The sequence below is a fragment of the Bufo bufo genome, chromosome 1 (assembly GCF_905171765.1).
Source record: "Bufo bufo chromosome 1, aBufBuf1.1, whole genome shotgun sequence".
Taxonomy (NCBI): Eukaryota; Metazoa; Chordata; class Amphibia; order Anura; family Bufonidae; genus Bufo; species Bufo bufo.
Window position 1 is genome coordinate 56,304,446 of NC_053389.1, and position 21,488 is coordinate 56,325,933.

General features: G+C 46.7%; 2 protein-coding genes across 3 annotated transcripts in view; one reads left to right on the forward strand and one right to left on the reverse strand.

The window, feature by feature from the left end:
- The window catches only part of LOC120995361 (myosin-10-like), a 139,025-nt gene extending 127,672 nt beyond the window's left edge, over positions 1–11,353 (reverse strand). Inside the window, exon 1 of the mRNA XM_040424517.1 lies at positions 11,285–11,353. The gene's annotated coding sequence lies outside the window, so the exon portion shown is untranslated. The remainder of the gene's footprint in view (positions 1–11,284) is intronic.
- The window catches only part of MPV17L (MPV17 mitochondrial inner membrane protein like), a 51,933-nt gene continuing 37,697 nt past the window's right edge, over positions 7,253–21,488 (forward strand). Inside the window, exon 1 of one of the 2 annotated variants that reach the window (XM_040424557.1) lies at positions 7,253–7,286. The gene's annotated coding sequence lies outside the window, so the exon portion shown is untranslated. Of the gene's footprint in view, positions 7,287–15,083; positions 15,152–21,488 lie in introns of those variants that run through there. The other variant, XM_040424548.1, reaches the window with a different exon arrangement.

Below are 21,488 nucleotides of genomic sequence, written 5' to 3' on the forward strand. Positions count from 1 at the left end.
AATGCCATTCACATTCCCTTTCGACGTAGCCTGAAACTCATTACTGGCAACACAATACCTGCAATGTTCCCGCTGTGTGGTCTGCAAGGCACATCGCGTACAAAAAGCCTCCCCCCCTCCTTCCCCAGATAAAGAAGAAGGAGTCGACGACACGGCTAAAGTCATTTCCCGCTTGGGGAGTTTCAGAAAAGATCATGTTATCTAAGGCTACATTCACACACGTCAGTATTTTTCTATATCCCGATTTTCGGTCCGTTTTTTGCAGATCCGTTGTTCCTGAAAATGTTTCCGTATGTCATCCGTTTTTTGCGAATCCGCAAAAAACGGAAACATGTATAAATTTCAATAAGCAAATAAAGTTGTTTGGATTTCTTTGAAAAAAAATTGAAAAAAAAAAAAAGAAGTGAATAAAAGTTTATAAAATAAAAATTTAATTTCAAGGAACGGAATCCGCATAAAACGGATGACATACGAATGTCTTCCGTTTTTTGCGGATCCATTGACTTTATATTGTACCAGGATCCGATTTTTGCGGAAAAGGACAAGTTTTATATTTTTTCGGACATGCGGAACGGAACAACGGAAACGGACAGCACACATTGTGCTGTCCGATTTTTTTTCCAGGACCCATTGAAAATTAATGGGTACAGAACTGGTCCAGATCTGTTCCGCATAAAACGGAACAGATCAGGAAAGAAAAAACGGACGTGTGAATGGACCCTAAAGCTGTTACTGCAGTAACGTGACAAGGACTACCGGTTCCAGCATGTCCTCCACCGCTCCTCATTCTGACAGATGGCGCCTGTAGGTGTGAACAAGCCATTTCCTAATTCTAGCCCCCAAGACCGATAGGACTGCCGAGCGCACACCAACAGGGTACAGGGCACTGCCAGGTGGTTGACTGCCACTGGAAGACGTCTTAATGGTCCTTACACATTGGCCCAGACTTACTAATGTGTCTGTGCCTGGAATTTGTCCAAAATGTGGCACGATTTGGCACAACTAGGGTTTCTACACTTTTTTCCGACTTGCTGGGAAAGGGGGTGGGGGCTTAGCAAGAAGGGGTGGGCATTTGCAGTGAATGGGGCGGGACCTAAAATGCAATTAAAATTCTGCCTCAATGCCAATCCATGGGTCTTTCCCTGCGCCACCTTTATCATCCGGCCTGAGCCCCTGAGATAAACCTGGCGCCGGTCTACACAACCTGTGCCATCTATAGGATTAGAACATCTGCACCACCATGTTTTTTTTCATGGTGTTAGCAGAAATTCATAGAAAAATAAATTTTTTGCAGTGTTTTTGAAGGCATTTTTACCTAAATAGTGTTTTTATGTAGACAGTTTTATGTACCAAAGTGATAGGGGAGTGTCCATGTAACTGGGTGGGAGGAGCTATTAACTAGCTGGGCGTTGTTAGGGGCGGTGATAGGGGAGTGTCTATGTAACTGGGTGGGAGGAGCTATTAACTAGCTGGGCGTTGTTAGGGGCGGTGCTGGAGCTGTGGAAGAAAGAAGAAGTGCATCATGGGTTTGGTTGGATACAGGAACAGGAAGTGCTACATACAAGATGGAAACAAACCAGAGGGACTGGTATATGCGGTGAAAATAGGTTAGGAGAGTCCAAACTAAAAATAAAAAGCCTGGAGAAGATGTACATGAAGTCAGCAACTACACGAGCGGACATCTGCCGCGGTTTCCAGAGGCGACCATCCAGACAACGCACCAAGAACGGACACGAATGGTGGATTCCACACGGCCACTCGCCAGCTTTTCGGTGCAGAACCTGCCCCATATTCTGCGTGCAAAAGGCTCCATGTGAACAGGACCAACATGGTGAAAAATATTTACTATATTACTATATTAGAAGCTGTCGTCATCACTCATTGTTTGACTGTTGTAACATGCAAACCATTTCGTAATTAAGACCATGGAATAGGCTGCAGGTAAACAGTGGCGCGGATCGAGTTTCATTCCAAGAAAAGTTAATTGAAGCATTTCTTCCTTCATGGTCTGATGCTGCTACATGAACACAAGCCAAAGGGGAGATGCACCTAGAGCTCAGGAATATCTGGATCGATATTATGCACTGCCTCTGAAGTGGCGTTAATGGAGGATGTCTGCACTTCCCTCGGCAGGGCTTTAGATGGCAACTAAAACGGTTTCAAACTTGGAAGTCCTAACAGTCAGCTAATTAAAATCACCTTTTGGCTCCCTGCAGCCACCACTAGAGGGAGCATGGGAGCTTACTGCAACCTGAACTCAATGTATAACAGTATGCTCCTGTGCTCCCCCTAGTGGCTACTGCAGGTAGCACATTTTTATATTTTTTGTAACCCTTGGGGAATAGCTGGGCTACCCTCCTATATTTTAGATTGTCAGGGCATGGCCAGCTTAAGGTGGTTGTCCTATCAGGACCACACCAGCCCATGTCCATGTCACAAAGAGGTGCCCTGCTGCGCTCGCACTTTAATAGGGTGCCATGCAGTACTAGATTTGCCCTATGTGCTACAGCCTCCTATAATATCAGCTGATACCCAGGGGGTTTTAGTTGCCAAACCCACCAAATACTTAAAAATTGGTGAACTTGGCCGAAATGCCACCTAGTCACAGATTATTGAAAATTGTTCCCAACACCTTGTGATGAGAATTTCCACATTGTCCTTTGTAATTTGGAGAGTATTATAGGTGGCGGGTTCTGGCATAACGTTGCATATTTGTGTACTGTGTGGTCAGGGTTTACGTTTGGCGGTACTATCTCAAACAGCCCCACCGAACATATGGCTATATAATACTTATTGTATAGATTGCATGGTGTACTTTATTTTATATACAGCTCTATTGTTTTTTGCTCTGAAGGATCAGACATGAAGGATTTCTACATGCCCGATCCTTTGTTCTCAGGGGAGATAACCCGCCACTAGAAGTATCTGTCATCAGCTTACTCCCCTCTCGTCAATGAACACATGCACACTCGGCCAAACTGAGTGTGCATGTGGGGTTTCATAAGAAATACAGTCGCTCTCGGCCAAAGGAACGTTCATCCGACAGCTACTGAAGGTGTATGGCTGCCTATAGGCTCTTCCACACGGATTGTGTCAGGATCTGTTCAGGACCCGTACGGATTTGGATGCAAGTTAAATAAGTTTTTTCTGTGACTGTTCAGAGTTTCCGTTTTTTCACGCACATGAAGAATAACAGTCTACATCTCCTAACAACCGTACGTGAAAAGGCACTGTATCCCGATTTCTTCCGTTTTTTTCCACAAGACCCATTCACTTCTATGGGGTCAGGGCTGCGTGAAAAACGCACAATATAGAACAGGCTGGCATTTTTCCTGAACGCAGATATAACACGTGAAAAACGTCGCTCATGTGCACAGAGCCATTGAAACGAATGGGTCAGGATTAAGTCCGGATGCTGTGTGTTCACTACATGCATCACGTCGGGAAAGAAAACTCGCTCATGTGAGAGGCCTTATAGGGGGTTGCTTCTTGTATACGGAAATAGCAAGAGTAGGCAGGAGGGGTACTGTAAGGTAAACTGGGGACCGAAGGGTTTTGTCTAAGCACCGAGCGGTAATGTTTGTCCCCACGCTACGCCCGCCATCCTCACTACAGGTAATCTTATCGATGCACCCGCAGTAATAACCTTTGCCCTCCTCTAGTTAACCGTTAACTCACAAATTGCTTAGCAACAAGTAAATATATACAAACCACTAAGGCCGGGTTCACACAGCGCAGATATTTAGGTATTTTTATTCTTTCTGGGGGGGTTAAGAATAAAAATTGCTAGATTTATATCAAGCTGGCAGCTCAGGGGAGTGTCCTTTCTGCAGCAGCTCAGGGGAGTGTCCTTTCTGCAGCAGCTCAGGGGAGTGTCCTTTCTGCAGCAGCTCAGGGGAGTGTCCTTTCTGCAGCAGCTCAGGGGAGTGTCCTTTCTGCAGCAGCTCAGGGGGCGTGTCCATCTGAAGTCGATTCGCTCATCAATAATATGACATTGATTATCTCGTGACACTGGCATCGGTCAAGGGGTGTGATATATTAGGCAGCGGGCGAACAGTTCGTTCTTGAAGTCGGTGTGCTGGAAGCAGGAAAAACGGACAAGTGTAAGGATCCGAGCGACTTTGTGATGACAAGACGACTGGGCAGAGCGTCTCCAAAACGCTAGGTGTTGTGGGGTGTTCCTGGTATGAAGTGGTTAAGTGGTCCAAAGAAGGACAACTGGTGGACCGGATGATGGGCGCCCATGGTTCAGCAATGCACATTGGGAGTGAAGGCTAGCCCGGCTATGATGGACCTCATACTTACCAATGTTTAGGATGGTAAAATCGGGGTATCCAAAACCTCGCCCCTGGGAACGGCGTTCTCATCAGCCCAGCCCATTTTCGGCCCGGGACAGCCTGAATTTGCCAGGACCGTCTCTGAAAATCAGGGATCATCATCTGAGGGATGTGCTGGAGAAACAAGTCCAAACCATGAAGGCGGCACCTCACAATTTACAGGACTTTACAGGGATTGTGCCATGAAAAATATTCTCAAAAAACATATATTTCAACCCAGCACCCGGATCTGAATACTTTTGTAATTGCATGTAATTAAAAATTTAGTATAACCACTGAGATATTCAATAAAATGTATCTGTATAGCGCCACCTGCAGTTTGTTCTTTTCAGTATTTCTTGTCCACCTCAGTGAGCTGGTCGCACATGCTCAGTTTAAGGGTCCATTCACACGTCCGTGTGTGTTTTGCGGATCCGCAAAACACGGACATCGGCGATGTGCGTTCTACATTTTGCGGACCGTACATCGCCGGCACTTGCGGACAAGAATAGGACATGTTCTATTTTTTTCGGGATCGGAATTGCGGACCCGGAAGTGCGGATCCGCAATTCCGGATCTGGGCAGCACATCGTGCAGCCCCATAGAAATGAATAGGTCCGCAATTCCGTTCCGCAAAATGCGGAACGAAATTGCGGACGTGTGAATGGACCCAAAATCTGCGTAATACCAAGCACAGCCGCTATACAATGTACGGCGCTGTGCTTGGTGAGCTGAGAGAAGGCCACAGCGCTCACAGGAGCGTCGCTAGCCTCTCAAACGGCTGATCGGCGGGGATCACGAGAGTCGGACCCCCTCCGATTGGATCAGAAATAAAGAGGTGTTAACCTACGGATGGCTCCTAGAATTAGTAAAGCAACCCACGTGTAATAAAATACAGCACCCTACACCGTGGCAGCACTACTTTCCCTGTACTGAATGGCCTTGAAGGCGACGTAGGGGCCTGATGCATGTGGCGAGGTATGCAGGCGTCATGTTTGCTTTTCACAAGCGGAGGCTACATGACAGATTCCGAGCGCACACGTAAGGGCTTCGCTCTTGGTCCCATCTGTGTCAGATAAGGCATTTCACACGGACGCCTAATAGCGTGCTAAAAACCTGACCTCCACAGGAGTGTACCGTACACCGCAGACAGCGATTCCTGAATCTGGCCAACCGCATTTGCAAAAACACAGCATGCGACACTTCTCGTATTTTGCACGATTTGAGCGCCATTTTCTGGGAGCACGCCCCAAAAACTGGTACTTACGCCAAAATCAAAAGCTATACTGCATGCAGACACTGGCGAGGGGTTAAAGGGGAGCTCCAGGAAGAGAAAAATTTAGATACACGATAAATATCAGATGAGTGGGGGTCCAACTCTCAGCAGCCCACTGATACGCTGAAGGGCTCCAGTGCACTTTAAAGAGGACCCGTCCCCTCTCCTGACAGGTCTGTTTTAGTAACTACCTTCTCCATGTGATACCAAATCTAGAGCATCTATTCTTATGACTCTGTTGTGCCATTCCTCTATTATTCCTGCTAGAAGTTAAGCAGGAATTACTAGTAGCATACAATAAAGGTCCATCTGGGTGTTACCAGTTGGGGATGTGTCCCTACAGATGCCCGTATCCATTTTGCAGTCCGCAAATCATGGAACCGGAAAATACGGATGCAGTCCAGGACCTACTGTCAAAAAGCCTATTCTTGGACAAGAATCGGACAGGTTCTTTAATTTGCGACCGGGCCACACAGATGCTGACCGCACACGGGTGTTTTTTTTGCGGACCCATAGAAGTGAATTGGTCTGTGTGCGATCCGCAGAAAATGCAGATTGGACATGAACCAAAAATACGGTTGTGTGCATGAGGTCTAACACTGGCAACACTGATTGGATAATATCAATGTTAACAGTGCAGGGACGCCCCCCCCCCCCCAACTGGTAACAACCATCTGGACCTTCATTGCAAACTGCTGGCAATTCATTCATAACTACTAGCAGGAGAGTCCTCTTTAATTGGGATATAAACAAGTCCTCTTTAATTGGGATATTCCTATCTGGAACATGTATGGCATGTCCCAGGAACAGGTGGGAGCCGCGCCTATCTCCATAACGGCACCCCCGAAGTGAACAGAGCGCCGCCGTGCATGCGTGGCCACCCTCCATTCACTGCTATGGGAGTTATAAAAATAAGCCCTGGCTTAGCTATTTCCGGCAGTCCCATAGCGGAGAATGGAGAGTTGGCCGTGCTTGTGTGGTACACCCTCCATTGATTTCAATGGGACTTCTAAAAGATAGCAGAGCACACTCGCTGGACTATTTACCAAACTCCCATAGTGATGAATGGTGAGCTCACCGCGCATGCGCACTGTGCCGTCCTTCACTTCAATGCCCCTGTTCTGCAGAGAGGAACTAAACTGACAACTGGGCGATACCCTTCCCGGTTGTCAGGGAGGTGTGCGCCAACAGGCTGCCAGGTCAGTATAGCTTTTGTTTCATTAGACAGAAAACCGCAGTCTGCTCAGGTTTCCAGGCCCCATGAAAACAAAGCGTACTGTGCGGTATACTTTATTTCACAGTGGTGATTTATGAATGACTGTGTGGCAGGTGGCCATACTTTGGACATATACCCCCCGCTGACATGTAATACATTTTTTCAGTGGACAGGACAATTCTGATTATAAAAGCACTGGAAACCTGATGGAGAAAACTAACACGAGTGTGAACATCGCCTAAAGGCTATTAAAGTGACTATGTAGCCCTGCTAGCAGTACATGTAAGAAAGGAGAACTATTTGGAGAAATCAGGCTCCTCGGGATTGCTACGAGGTCACTCGCTGACCTTCGCTGGACGGTCCTATGGGAGGCCACACGACCTTTGCCTCTTTAAATAACCGGCTTGTGTAATTAGGAGGAGGTACTTTTTCTGCAGGTTCCTGTCTGTCCACAGTCCGTGGATTTGTCCTCAGGCGAGTACGCTTATATTATTTTACATTACACCGTGTGCTGGGTTCTGGTATTAGTGTATTATATATCTGATGCAGTGATGCGGTGCGCTGCGGACACATGCGCAGTCACAGGTCTGTTAGTGTAAAGGGAACCTGTCACCTGTACTAGGCTGCCCTCATTTTGTCGCACAGGTTTTTTTACACTGTGTTCAGCAGTTGGCCGGGAAGGGGGCAGAGTGGCAGGGGATGGGACTCACCGGGCACAAGGACTGCCATAGTCGCGCCTAATTTATGATGAAACTTAGGGCAGTACTATGAAAGTACTGACTGCCAGCTCAAAAGTGACAGACTGCAGAAATCAGCGGGTCTGTCCCTATACTGTGCCGCCCTCAGGTGACAGTTCCCTTTAAAGAGGACCCGTCCCCTCTCCTGACACGTCTGCTTTAGTAACTACTTGCATCTCCCATGTAATAACTATTCTGGAGCATCTAGTCTTAATGTTCTGTTGCACCATTCCTCTATTATTCCTGCTAGTAGTTATAAGGTCCAGAAGGGTGTTACAGTTGGGGGGGGGGGGGAGGTGTCCCTGCACAATCTGACATTATCCAATCAGTGCTGCCAGTGTCAGACTGTGCAAGAGCAAAACACCAACTGGTAACACCCATCTGGGCCTATGCAATTCATTCATAACTTCTAGTAGGAATAACAAAGGTCAGATGGTTCAACATAAAATCATCAGAATAGATTATATGAGGAATACAGCTACTATAACAGACGTGTCCGGAGAGCTGAGAAGTCCTCTACACCTTCTTCTTACTGATGATCTATCCTTTGGCTAGGTTATCAGTAGGGAAGAGCGACTTCTTTCTAATACTGTACGGAGCAGGAGCTCAGTATTAGAACGTATTGGCTCCGATAAATCAATAGAAATTGATTTATACTGTAAAAAAAAAACTGTGGTACCTTGGAACCGAACCCGAGTTCGGGAAATGTTTTTTAACAGTATAAATCAATTTCTGAAGTTATTGCAAGAAGTCTTGCGAGACTTCGAAAAGTAATAAATTGGGCTCATCGGAGCCAATACATTCTAATACTGTACTGAGCTCCTGCTCCGTACAGTATTAAAAATAAAGTTTTATGCGAATCGTCTTCGGATGTTTAATTCGAAGTTGATTCGCTCATCCCTAGTCATCAGTATCTGATCGGTGGGGGTCCGACACCAGAGACCCCCGCTGATCAGCTGTTTGAGAAGGCAGCGGCGTTTCCCACAGGCCAGTGACGTCACAATTATGAACACTGGGCGCGGCTCAGCACCGCTCACTTCAATGGGGCTGAGCTGCACCCAGACATAGTTGGGACGTCACTGGCCTGGAGGAAGCAGCGAGAAGGCTGCAGCTCTACTGCGAGCGCCGCGGTCTTAAACAGCTGTTTAGCGGGGGTCCCGGGTGTCGGACCTCCACCCATCAGATACTGATGACCTATAGTCTACAGACATCACGCCGGCTCTCCTCGCATGTCTCTTTTACTAAATGCTTGTATTCCCCCATAATATAATAATTTTGCAGTTCTGGAAGTCAAAGTCAAGAGTAAATTAAAAAAGACAAGACGTCGTATCTGTCCTTTAGGCCTCTTGTACACAAACTTTTTTTTTTCCGTTTACGGGTTGTTTTTGCATTTCGTATACAGAACCATTAATTTCAATGGTTCCGCAAAAAAAAACTGAATGTACTTCGTATGCATTCCGTTTCCGTATTTCCGTTAGAACATGTCCTATTATTGCCCGCAAATTACGTTCTGTGGCTCCATTCAAGTCAATAGGTCCGCAAAAAAAAAAATACGGAATGCATCTGTAGGTCTTCCGTATCCGTTCAGTTTTTGCGGAACCATCTATTGAAAATGTTATGCCCAGCCTAATTTTTCTATGAAATTACTGTATACGCCATGCTTCCGTTTCCCCATTTGTGATCCGCAAAAAATGGAAACCAAACTGAAAAACGGAACGGAAGCGGAAACACTACTGAAACAAAAAACATTAAGACGGATCCGTTAAAAACGGCCCGCAAAACACTGAAAAAGCCATACGGTCGTGTGCAAGAGGCCTCATACTATCGCTCCTGATTTTGGCTTACAAAGCTGCATACAGTGCGGCCGTGCCCTAACGCTGTCCAGTCAGTAACCCTCAATTATTAATTTATTCATGTGTTTCCAGGAGGAATAAGAGAGGAACAACACGACACAATGTTGTGTTGTAAGAAAAGATGCCCCAGAACTGTTATTTCCTGGGGAATTCAAATATTTACTAAAAGGGACAAACCAGGAGAGGTGACGAGTTCTCTATAACATTCTGCCCTACATAAGAGCAGCACATTACAGCAGCAGTTCCAAACGTGGGCAAATAACACAAAAACTGTGTGTATAACAGGAGGTCTGAAAGAATACAGAGACTCAGTGATGAATGCCCCCTAATGACTACATTGGACTCCCTACCTCCTCCCACCCCTCAGCATAGGAACTGACAGGGCATGCATGTATACACTGTATATGAAGCAGGCTGACAATCCCGTCCCTGAGAGGCAGGGGGCAGTAGAGAGGTGGGGAGGGGTGCTCCCCTAATTACGACACTGGACTAACTACAAGCATGCTATAATCTTTCAGGACTCCTATTATGTGAGGTGTGTCACGGTGTTATTCCTTTCTCCCCACTGAAAACACATGCATGCTCAGCCGAACTAACTGTGCATGTGTACAGGGGGGGGATCGGAGGAACAGCTGCCGGCTGAATGGTCAGCTTTAATGTCCAGGAGTCTCCTGAAATAGGGGAAATCTCACAGACTCCCATTCCAAGAGAGCAGGCGTGCATCCAGCAAAGGAAGGCTGATGAATATGCATTTCTATAATGGACAGCTGTATAAGTCTGTATGGAGCACTGCACGCCCCCCTATAACCGGCTACAGGCAGACAAAACGTTATCACCGAATTCTGAAGGAAAGCACCGTGCTGATTGTATTGCTCATCAGGGGGCAGCCTGCTGGCATTGTCTAACGGTGGGCGGTCTGCTGGCACTATCGGGGGCAGCCTGCTAGTATGGCCTATAGAGGGACAGCCTGTTGGCACTGCCTGTCTGGGTGCAGCCTGCTGGTACTGTCTATCGGGGGACAGCCTGCTGGCACTATCATGGGGCACCCAGCTGGCACTGTCTATAGGGGGGGCAGCCTGCTGGCACTGTCCCTTCAACTACCAGAATCCATGACATTAGGCTCTTCTACAAGAAGCTCCGCCATTTGGCTCCCATTTTAGCAAATACTTGTGATATAACACTTGTCTGTACTGTGTGAAAATGCTGCCATACAAGTCCAATGTAATACTGCTAAATACTACTACCTTACGTCAAAACAGTGGGGGTCATTTCCAAAGACCAGTCTTTATTTCCCCTCTGTGCTGCCGGAGGATTCGGATAAGTTTGACGAGGCGTCATCACAAATTAGGCGCACCTCTGGCAGTCCATGCACCTGACCGGAGTAGTCTGACCAGGTGTAAAAGATGGTAAATTTGTCAGCGCTGGCCTGGCCCTCCGCCAAGTGTGGAACATGGGCGCAAAAATGGCCAGGGGCAAAACGCGGTGCTGCAACTTTTTTTTTTACGCCAAAGAGATATGACGCATTTAGCAAATGACCCCCAATATTCCCTCAAAGACCACATAGAAATCATATCAGTGGGTGGGGGATGGGGGTTGCCACTAAGAACTCCGCCGCAGCGTAACACTAACCGCACCTTCCACCGCCGGAGAAACGCCTTGTCATCCTACTGTGTAAACCTAGACTGGCGGTAACACACCGGTAACAAGTAAAAGTATGCTTTAGTACTCATAGTATTAATTTAAAAAGGATACATTATATGGATTTAAAATAAAAATACAAAAAAGAATATAATAAAAATAAATACATACAATTTCATACTAACTTCAGAGATGGCACATGAGGCTCATACACGTCCTCCCTTCGTGTCACCAGTCACTGAACTCACCACTAGGGTCTCCTGATCTAGTAAGCCAAGACTACAGCGCCCCCTACCGATCAATCCGGGTATCTGTAATTTCACCACCTACGGTTAAAAAATCTAAAATAAAATCTGCATGCAAAATGTAGAGCAGCGGGGTCAGCGCTGGGAGCTGGATTCTCGTTATACAGAGTATTAGGGCAGGTTCACACATTACGAATCTGACCAATATTTTAATATAACATGCAGAATCTGAGGCTTAGGGCTCACACACACGAACATATTTTCTTTCTGTATGCGTTCCTTTTTTTGCGGACCATATGCAGAACCATTCATTTCAATGGGTCCGCAAAAAAAACGGAAGTTACTCCATGTGCATTCTGTTTCCGTATGTCCGTTCCACAAAAAAAATAGAACATGTCTGCATTACGGACAAGGATAGGACTGTTCTATTAGGGGCTGGCCGTTACGTTCCACAAAATGCGGAATGCACACGGACATCATCTGTGTTTTTTGCGGATCTGTGTTTTCCGGACCGCTAAATACATACGGTCGTGTGCATGAGCCCTTACATTTGGATTTCTGCCGTGAACATTGCAGCAGATGCCTGTGAGGATGAGCCCCTCTGTCACTCAATGGGACTAATCCTTGTATTTTCAATGCAAAAACAAGTGTCCTGTTTTTCAAAGTGGTCAGAAAATGTAGGCGTGGAATCAAGTAACAAAACTCCACGCGCTTTCCGTGCGGTTTTTAGGTTTTGTTTTTTTAAATGGATTTTATAGTGTCGTTTCTAGGCCTTCCATTGATTTCAATGGTAATTTCCACATGGAACCTACCAATCAACACAGGAAAAAACACTCCATAATGGCCTCATGCACACGAGCGTATGTATTTTGCGGTTCGCAAAACATACGGATGACATTAGTGTGCATTCCGCGTGTATTTTGCGGAACGGAACAGCCGGCCCCTAACAGAACAGTCCTATCCTTGTCAGTAATGCGGACAATAATAGGACATGTTCTATTTTTTAGCGGAACGGACATACGGAAAAAAACGGACGGACAAAAACGGCTGCGTGCAGCGGTATTTGTGTGGCCAAAACCTGGCGTTTATACCGAATCTCCACCAGATCCCATTATAGTCCATAGGGACCTGGTGGTGATCTGCTGAATATGGCAATGCCGAATCGGGTGAGTGATGAGAACAGCCTGCCGGAAACATTGACCGGAGATGTGAACGCAGCCTTACACCGCCGCGCGGTAACCATGGCAAGAACGGACCTGTGCATTCTTGGCGCTGTCTGGAAAACTGGGGCACAGCCTCACATTGAAAACAACGGAAAGCCGTACCAGCACCGAATCTGCGGTGGAACCTGCGGCAAAAAAAAAAACGTAGTCTGAACATAACCTTAGCGTATTGTGTGCATCCAATGGGGAAATTCCTGGACTAATGCTAATAACATTGATAGAATAGGACTATCACCACCACGATGTGTTAACCTGGCAATGATGGGAGTGATCATGATGCCAGGCCAGAAGTGCCCATGACTGCAGTCCTGGCAGAAGCAGGTGGGTACAGGGCACCATGACCAGGCCTGGACACTGAGAGTCTGCCTGCTGGACATATGCTGCAGGTAGGTAGGTAGGCAGGTAGGTACACACTGCACAGGCGCCCTCCTGTCACCACCTCATATCATTACCTGACACTGCGCACACACCACACAGAACGGGGAGGGGTCACGTGACCGCAGCACCTTACCTGCCCCCTGCAGACCAGCTCCCCCCCGCAATGTAACAACCGGACGCGGTAACGATCGGCGGCGGCTGCCCGGGATCCGGGGTGGGAGGAATGAACGAAGCAGAATGATCCGGGAGGCTGCGCGTCACAGCGCCACCTGCTGGCCGCTATGTGGTACCGCGCTGTCCGGGATCAGCAGCATCAGCAGGTGTAATTCTGAGGTGGAGGAGAGGAGTATACCGCGGGTCAGCGACCTCCTCCTCCCATCTGTTGTGGAACCACAAATCCCAGCATGCGGCATTCATTTCTGTGGGATTTCTAGAGCAGCAAGTGTGCATGCTGGGAGTTGTAGTTTTATAACAGCAAGTTAGACGGACTCATTGTGGTCCTGACAGAATCCCCAGTGTTAGGCCTCATGCACACAAACGTGGTTTTGGTCCGCAGTTTTTGTGGCTTGGATGTGGACCCATTCACTTCAATGGGGCCGCAAAAGATGCGGACAGAATGCTATTATTTTCCTTTATAACCATGTTATAAGGGAAAATAATAAAGATTGGGTCCCCATCCCGATCGTCTCCTAGCAACCATGCGTGAAAATTGCACCGCATCCGCACTTGCTTGGGGCCTGTGTTGTGTGAAAAATGCGCAATGCGGGTGCAATGCGGGTGCAATGCGGGTGCAATGCGGGTGCAATGCGGGTGCAATGCGGGTGCAATGCGGGTGCAATGCGGGTGCAATGCGGGTGCAATGCGGGTGCAATGCGGGTGCAATGCGGGTGCAATGCGGGTGCAATGCGGGTGCAATGCGGGTGCAATGCGGGTGCAATGCGTTCACCTCACGCATTGCACCCGCGCGGAAAACTCGCCCGTGAGAAAGAGGCCTAACAAAAGCAGATCGTCCAGATTCTCTCAAGCAATGTTTCGGTCACATATAGACCTTTGTTAGTCTGAATCTGGAGAGAGGAGAAGAGCAGCAGGTGCTGACCTAGACAAAGGTGGCATCACTGTAATGGTACGGACCCAGAGAAGGAAGTCAACAGGTCAGTTTTACCACATACAGAATGCTGTGAAAGCAAAACCCGATTCCGCGGTGAAAACCGCCAGGAATCCACGTTCCATTATTGCCATGGATTTTTTTTTCAGCGCAGATTTCAGATCCACTTCAAGAAGTGTCAAATCATGACAAAGTGGAAACCAGTCCATTTAAAACATTTTTCCAGCTTATATTGTATGCAGTAATAAATGATCCCATTAGAAAGTACAATTTGTCCTGCAAAAAATTAGGTAATGCTCTATAATAATAGATGCAACATAACATGGACTAAGCCCTCACTCTATTGATAAAATCTGAGACACTCGGTCAATACATTTTGATCACAACACATCTGTGCCCACCTACCCAGCGCCAAGGTGGTCTCAGTTCAGGCGGGTCCTTCGCTAAACCTGCTTATGCCGTCATGCATTTATGTTCAGGCGCGCAGACCCCGCACATATAATGTGTTGCTCCTTGTCACCTCCATGTGCATCAGCAACCGGTGGGGGGAGGGGGAGGAGCGCACACACCTATATGTACCACCTTAATCAGGGTCGCCTATTAGATAGGTGGGGCAAAGGTGCACATGAGTCCTACTCCCAGAATAGGAGCGTATTCACTCCTTCAGGACAAATGAAAAGATACAAAACATCCTGCACGATGTGATAGTAAATATACGGACGTGCGCGGCTACAGTTATAAATGTAACCGCGCACATCCGCTTATTTACTATCGTATCGTGCAGGATGTTTTGTATCTTTTTTTTTTTTCTTCAGTGAACCGCAAAAAAACGAAGCCCTTCTACGGCTAGGTGAACTGAAAAATAAAAAAGTTATGGCTCCGGAAGAGCAGGGAGTAAAAAAAAAATGAAAATGCAAAAACGAAAACTCCTCCAGGGTTTAAGGGAGCAGAAAAGGTTGTGCTCCCCTACTTCATACCCAGGGGGGCAGCGTGCGGCCGCGGGGGCAGACTGCACAATAAAAACGCGACCGTCCAGTGATTTGATATTAGGTGTAATATGGTAGAGGGAGGCTATTAGATGTAATATGGTAACATGGGAAGGCTGAGCTACAATGCTGGTAGGAGCTGCCATAGGGGCACATGCAGACAGAAGCCGGTGTAACAGTAAGTGGCTGCCCCTCGCCTCCTTCCCCCCCCCCCCCCCGGTGCACCATGTATTAGTGCGTCTGCTAACGAGCTCTAGTTTGTGCTGCTGGATCGATCGCCCGCTGCAGCCATGTTCTGTACAGGTGGCGGCGTTGCTCTGGATACTGCCGGATCACCTTTCATTAACCGTGACGTTGCCGGCAATTTGTACCTTTTAACTGGGACGCTTCGATGACAAAATGCAGATAAGAGGGAAATCGTAGGGAATCGCTCTTTTAGGCATTGCTATAGATTTGTACACCGGTTTGATTTGTCATATGGGGAGGACGTCCGTACGAAAGTAACACCTGCAGCCACGCGACTTTTCGGGGGGGGGGGGGGCGATTCAGAACAGGGATGGGACGAGCGTTCTCGTCATCGAAAGCAATGGCCCGGCTTTACTAATTTGATTGCGCCAAGATCTTGTGCATTTTTTGCGCAATTGGACCCATGTCGTTTTCAAAAAAATCCACTGCACCTAGTTCTCCAAGGAGATGTGACCATATCCGTTCACATATTCGGTGAACGATTCCGGCAGATAACAAACTGCTGGAGTTCACCGGATCTGGCATCGCCAGATTCCACCGATCACCGCCGTATCCCCCTATTGACTATAATGGGATCCGGCCCGCTTTCCGGCATAAATGGCAGGTTTTTAGCCCGTTGCATGCAACGTGTTTTTTTTCGCTCCGGCCGGCAGCCAGCATTTGTGCCAGATCAGATTGCCGCAGATGAGAACGTGGCCTTAGTGGGAATATAGCGTGGCTTAGCAGGAAAGGGGGCACGGCCTACGATGCAACATTTTGACACCAAATTTTGTTGCAAAGAAAGCCAAAGAGTAGGTGGTACAAAGATGGGAACAAGTGCATTTTAAAGTTAATTTGGATTTCCGCCATATTGCGCGGTGAAACCGCCGGGAATCCACGTCTCATTATTGCCATGGATTTTTATTTTCAGCGCAGATTTCAGATCCACTTCAAGAAGTGTCAAATCATGATGAAGTGGAAACCAGTCCCCGATTCGACCATCGTCTTCTACTGATTTAGGCCTCTTGCACACTAACGTTTTTTTTTTCCAGTTTATGTTCCGTTTTTTGCGTTCCATATACGGAACAGTTCATTTCAATGGATCCGCAAAAAAAACGGAAGGTACTCCATTTGCCTTCCGTTTCCGTATTTCCATTTAAAGATAGAACACGTCCTATTATTGTCCGCAGAACGGACAAGGATAGTACTGTTCTATCAGGGGCCAGCTGTTCCGTTCCGCAAAAAAACGGAATGCACGCGGACGTCATCCGTATTTTCTGCGGATCCGTTTTTGCGGACCGCAAAATACTGAAAAAGCCATACGGTCGTGTGCAAGAGGCCTTAGGCTGGGTTCACACGAGCGTGTCCGGATTAGTTCCGGATGCGTCCCGGTGTGTTGCGGCAAACCCACGCGAGTAGGAATGCAATTGCAGTCAGTTTTGACTGCGATTGCGTTCCGATGTTCAGTTTTTATCGCGCGTGTGCAATGTGTTTTGCACGCGCGTGATAAAAAACCGACTGTGGTACCCAGACCCGAACTTCTTCACAGAAGTTCAGGTTTGGGTTCGGTGTTGTGTAGATGTTATTATTTTCCCTTATAACATGGTTATAAGGGAAAATAATAGCATTCTGATTACAGAATGCATAGTAGGTGATCAGTTGAGGGGTAAAAAAAATAAAAAAAATTAACTCACCTTCTCCGTTTGTTCGCGTAGTTCTCCCGGTCTTCAGTTCTTTAAAAAGATGAACTATGGGCTAAAGGACCTTTGGTGACGTCAGATCACATGCTCCAATCACAGGGTCCATCACCACGGTGATGGACCATGTGATTGGAGCATGTGATCTTACGTCATCAAAGGTCCTTTAGCCCATAGTTCATCTTTTTAAAGAACTGAAGACCGGGAGAACTACGCGAACAAGAGGAGAAGGTGAGTTAATTTTTTTTATTTTTTTTACCCCTCAACTGATCACCTACTATGCATTCTGTAATCAGAATGCTATTATTTTCCCTTATAACCATGTTATAAGGGAAAATAATACAGTGTATAGACAGTCACCTAGCAACCGTGCGTGAAAATCGCACCGCATCCGCCCTTGCTTGCGGATGCATGCGATTTTCACGCAACCCCATTCACTTCTATGGGGCCTGCGTTGCGTGAAAAACGCAGAATATAGAGCATGCTGCGATTTTCACGCAACGCATAAGTGATGCGTGAAAATCATCGCTCATCTGAACAGCCCCATTGAAATGAATGGGTCCAGATTCAGTGCGGGTGCAATGCGTTCACCTACCGCATTGCACCCGCGCGGAAATCTCGCCCGTGTGAACGCAGCCTTAGGGCAGTCCTGGACTCTTCTGGCCAGGATCCTGCAGGGAAGGGAACGATCAGGACTCTCTGCCACTGATCAGAATATCAGGACATGGATAGAGATTTGGAAAACCAAGGAGAATCCAGTCCCTGCTTATTTGTAAGATATCTTCGATTTCTCTTCCTCCCCTCCCCCAAATGTTTGGCCAAGTGTGCATATGTTCTTAAGGTGGAGAAAGCTGCTGACAGACACCGCCGCCAGCTTATCACAAAAGGGTCGAGCTCTGTACTCCGCTACCTCCGGCAATTCCATAGAGAATGAATGGAGTAACAGTTGATATGCCGCGCCATCAAGACAGGGGGAAACTAGGCCTGATTATCGGGATTGGTGGGGGTTCGACCACTGGGACCCCCCAGATAAGTTCATCAGGGATCAGTTAGCTATCTCCTATTCTCCTATGAATAGGGAATCATTTTAAAACTTGGTACTATTTATTTAACTCCCTTATATAGGACAGACCTATTCTGCATCACTTCACAGACAGACATATCATCACTCGCTGTCTCCAGTGGGGCTCACAATCTACGTTCCCTATGAATATGTCTACGGAGTACCTGGAGGAACCCCACACGAACTCCATGCAGATGTTGTCCTTGGTCAGGTTTGAACTTAGGACCTCAGCGCTGCAAGGCACCAGTGCTAACCAGTGAGCCAACTCTTCTGACATTTTTTAAAACCGCTTTTACAGAGTAAAAGACAGCTTAACCCCTTGACGACATATGCCACACATGTACGGCGCATGTCGTTTCTTTAAAGATGGCACCAGCTCCAGAGCAGACCCAGCGCCATAGCCACCTGTGTAAAACGCCATAGCCTGCTGTGTAAAAAATTAATGTCTGTGATCGGCGATACAGCCTCTACTCCCCTACTGCACTGAAGGCGGCCACAGAGGAATCCCAAGACAATCATGTATAAAACTACCCCTGCTTAGAAAACATTATAAGGAGAACCTCCTCTCCTTTTACTTCTCATGCGTCCTGAGAAATAATATTCCTGGCGCCCCATCCGGAGAGAACCAGAGGGAACGCTCAGCAGCAACCACAAGTCTTCATGGAGGTCTGGGCTGGATGGAGAAGAGAAAGACAAGATTTTTTAAAATATATATATATATAATATATATTCAAATTGGGTCATAAAAAACATGACATTCCACAGACTAATTGAAGATGAAAAATAACTTTTCAATCAGAGAAGACATCACATGTGAGTCATTGATTATTTTGTATTGTGGTGGCGTCTGACATGTCCGGGTAGTACAACATGCCTTCTTGAACATACCTTGTCCTCAAAACGAGATGGGTCTGTGAGGCACAGAACAAATGAAAAGACGCTGGGTATTTGCTTGGCACCGTTTGTTAGGCATGGCGGAGGAAATGTGATGGCACAGAGGTGTCGGGGGCGGCCAAAGGTTTGGCCATGTTCTTAAGGGAGCTGCTGCCTGATGACGGATCCATCACAGTGTAAATTTAATTTTTCTGCTCCTATGAAAGAACAGAAAAGCAAAATTCTCAATACAGATGTGAACACAGGAGCTTAATTCACTCTCCCAATTAAGAGCACATGTATGCTTGATTGAACTGAGAATGCATGTGTGTTCACGGGTTAGGAGGAGGAATAGCTGTTGACCGAACAAGCGTTTGGCCGACGGCTGTTGATTTTATAAGGCCACCTTTAAGGCCACTGAACAGTTATCAGAGGATAGAGGGATCAGCCTGTTGGATTTAAACATGCCCAATCCTTTTGTTCTCAAGGAAGATAAGCTGCCCCCGAGGTGTGTGGCAGCGGCTTACTCCTTTCTCCGCACTGAAAACACATGCACGCTCGGCTAGGCCGAGGGTCCGTATGTGTGGGCATAGGTCCCAATGCTCATGAAAAAAAAACCATAAAGAATGAATCAATAAGTCCCATGAACCTCAAAATGGCACCAATGAAAAATGCATCCTCCCCCAAACCCTCCCCCCCCCCCCCCCCAAAAAAAAAAGAGGCTACATACGGCAGAAAAATGCAGTCATGGCTCTTGGAATGCGGCGATAAATTTAAATTTACATTTAGTTATGCTGTTTTTGGAGGTTATTAAGTGAATGTAGTAAAAGCAAAACTATTCGTATTTTGTATGGAGGTGACACGCTAGTTATGCTTAGACATTGGGGGCATGTCATTGGGGGCATGTCGACTTGAACGGGGCCTCGGACCGTGATTTGCGGACAATAATAGGACATGCGCTACTTTTTTGAGGAATGGAAATACGGAAACACAGAAACGGAATGCACACAGAGTAACTGCTGTTGTTTTTGCGGACCCATTGAAGTGAATGGTTCCGCATACAGTCTGCAAAAAAACCGGAATGGAAGCGGAAAGAAAATACGTTTGTGTGCATGAGCCCTAAATCGGTGAAAAGGTGGTCAGTGATGCCTCCATGAAGACGTCCATGTTGGGTCTGTGTATCCGTTTTTCTGCTGTCCTTGTGTCATCTGTGTTTCACGGACACTGAACAGCTGAAAAATCATTTTCAAAGCATCTCTTCCTAATGATCCGTGAAACACGGATGGCATCCATGTTGCATCAGTGGCTTTCACAGACCCAAAACTATTGTTTTTGTAGGTTATTGAGCGAATGTAGTAAAAGCAAAACTATTCGTATTTTGTATGGAGGTGACATACTAGTTATGCTACGTGGTGGACAAGATAAATTTAAAATGCAAAAATGGTAGAACTGGTTTTGATTCCCATTACCACCCCAAAGAAAAAGTTCATCGATATGTTATATGATACCCCAAAATGATGTCACAAAAAGTACAATTTGTCCCCCAAAAAACAGGACAGGAAAAAAAATATATATATATATGGCCAGATAAAAAAAAAACAGCCGCCCAGCATCTTATTTCATTCTTCTCCTTGGCTAAAAATACTCCTCAAAAATGCTAAGAGGAGTAATTGTACTCTGCTGGCCGAAATGTAGTGCGACCTCTGAGTGTGAGGGAGTCAGGAGGGACAGCTGACAGCTATAGGAAGTATATGACCAGCTTAATGGGGTTGTCTCGACTTAGACATTGGGGGCATGTCGCTAGGATATGCCACCAATGTTAGGTGCAGGTCCCACCTCTGTGACCCACACTTATCTCCGGAACGGTACTCCCAAAGTGAGCGGAGAGCAGCCCTGCATGTGCGGCCTCCCTCCATTCTTTTCTATGGGACTGCCGAAAGTAACCAAGAACCATTTGCCCAACAGTTACATCTGTACGGCCATCTTTACATTAATCGTCCCGCTTTGTCCGCTCCCAATAACGTGTCCTGGATTGGCGCTCATTCAGAGGACCTTTATCATTATGATCATTCATCCCCCATTCATGTTGCGTTTTGTTGGCAGCACATGCAATGTTAAGCCTCATTCAAACGTCCATGTTTAAGGGCTCATGTACACGACCGTTGTTGTTCTACGGTCCGTTTTTATTTATGGATCCGTTGTTCCGTATCTGAGTTTTTTTAAAAATCTCATTTAAGTCCTCTTCCGTTCTGTTATTCCACAAAACATATCCGTATAGTTTCCGTATGCGATCCGTTTTTTGCGGATTGGAAACGGAAACAGTAACTTGTTAATCACCAAACACAGGAGCAATATGGGCTGGGCTTAGCATTTCTACAGTAAGGATCCGCAAAATACGGATGAAATACGGATGTGTTCCGTGTGCGTACCGTATATTTAGCGGACCCGTTGACTTGAATGGGGCCTCGGACCGTGATTTGCGGACAATAAAAGGACATGCACTACTTTTTTGAGGAATGGAAATACGGAAACACAGAAACGGAATGCACACAAAGTAACTCCTGTTGTTTTTGCGGACCCATTGAAGTGAATGGTTCCGCATACAGTCTGCAAAAAAAACGGAATGGAAGCGGAAAGAAAATACGTTTGTGTGCATG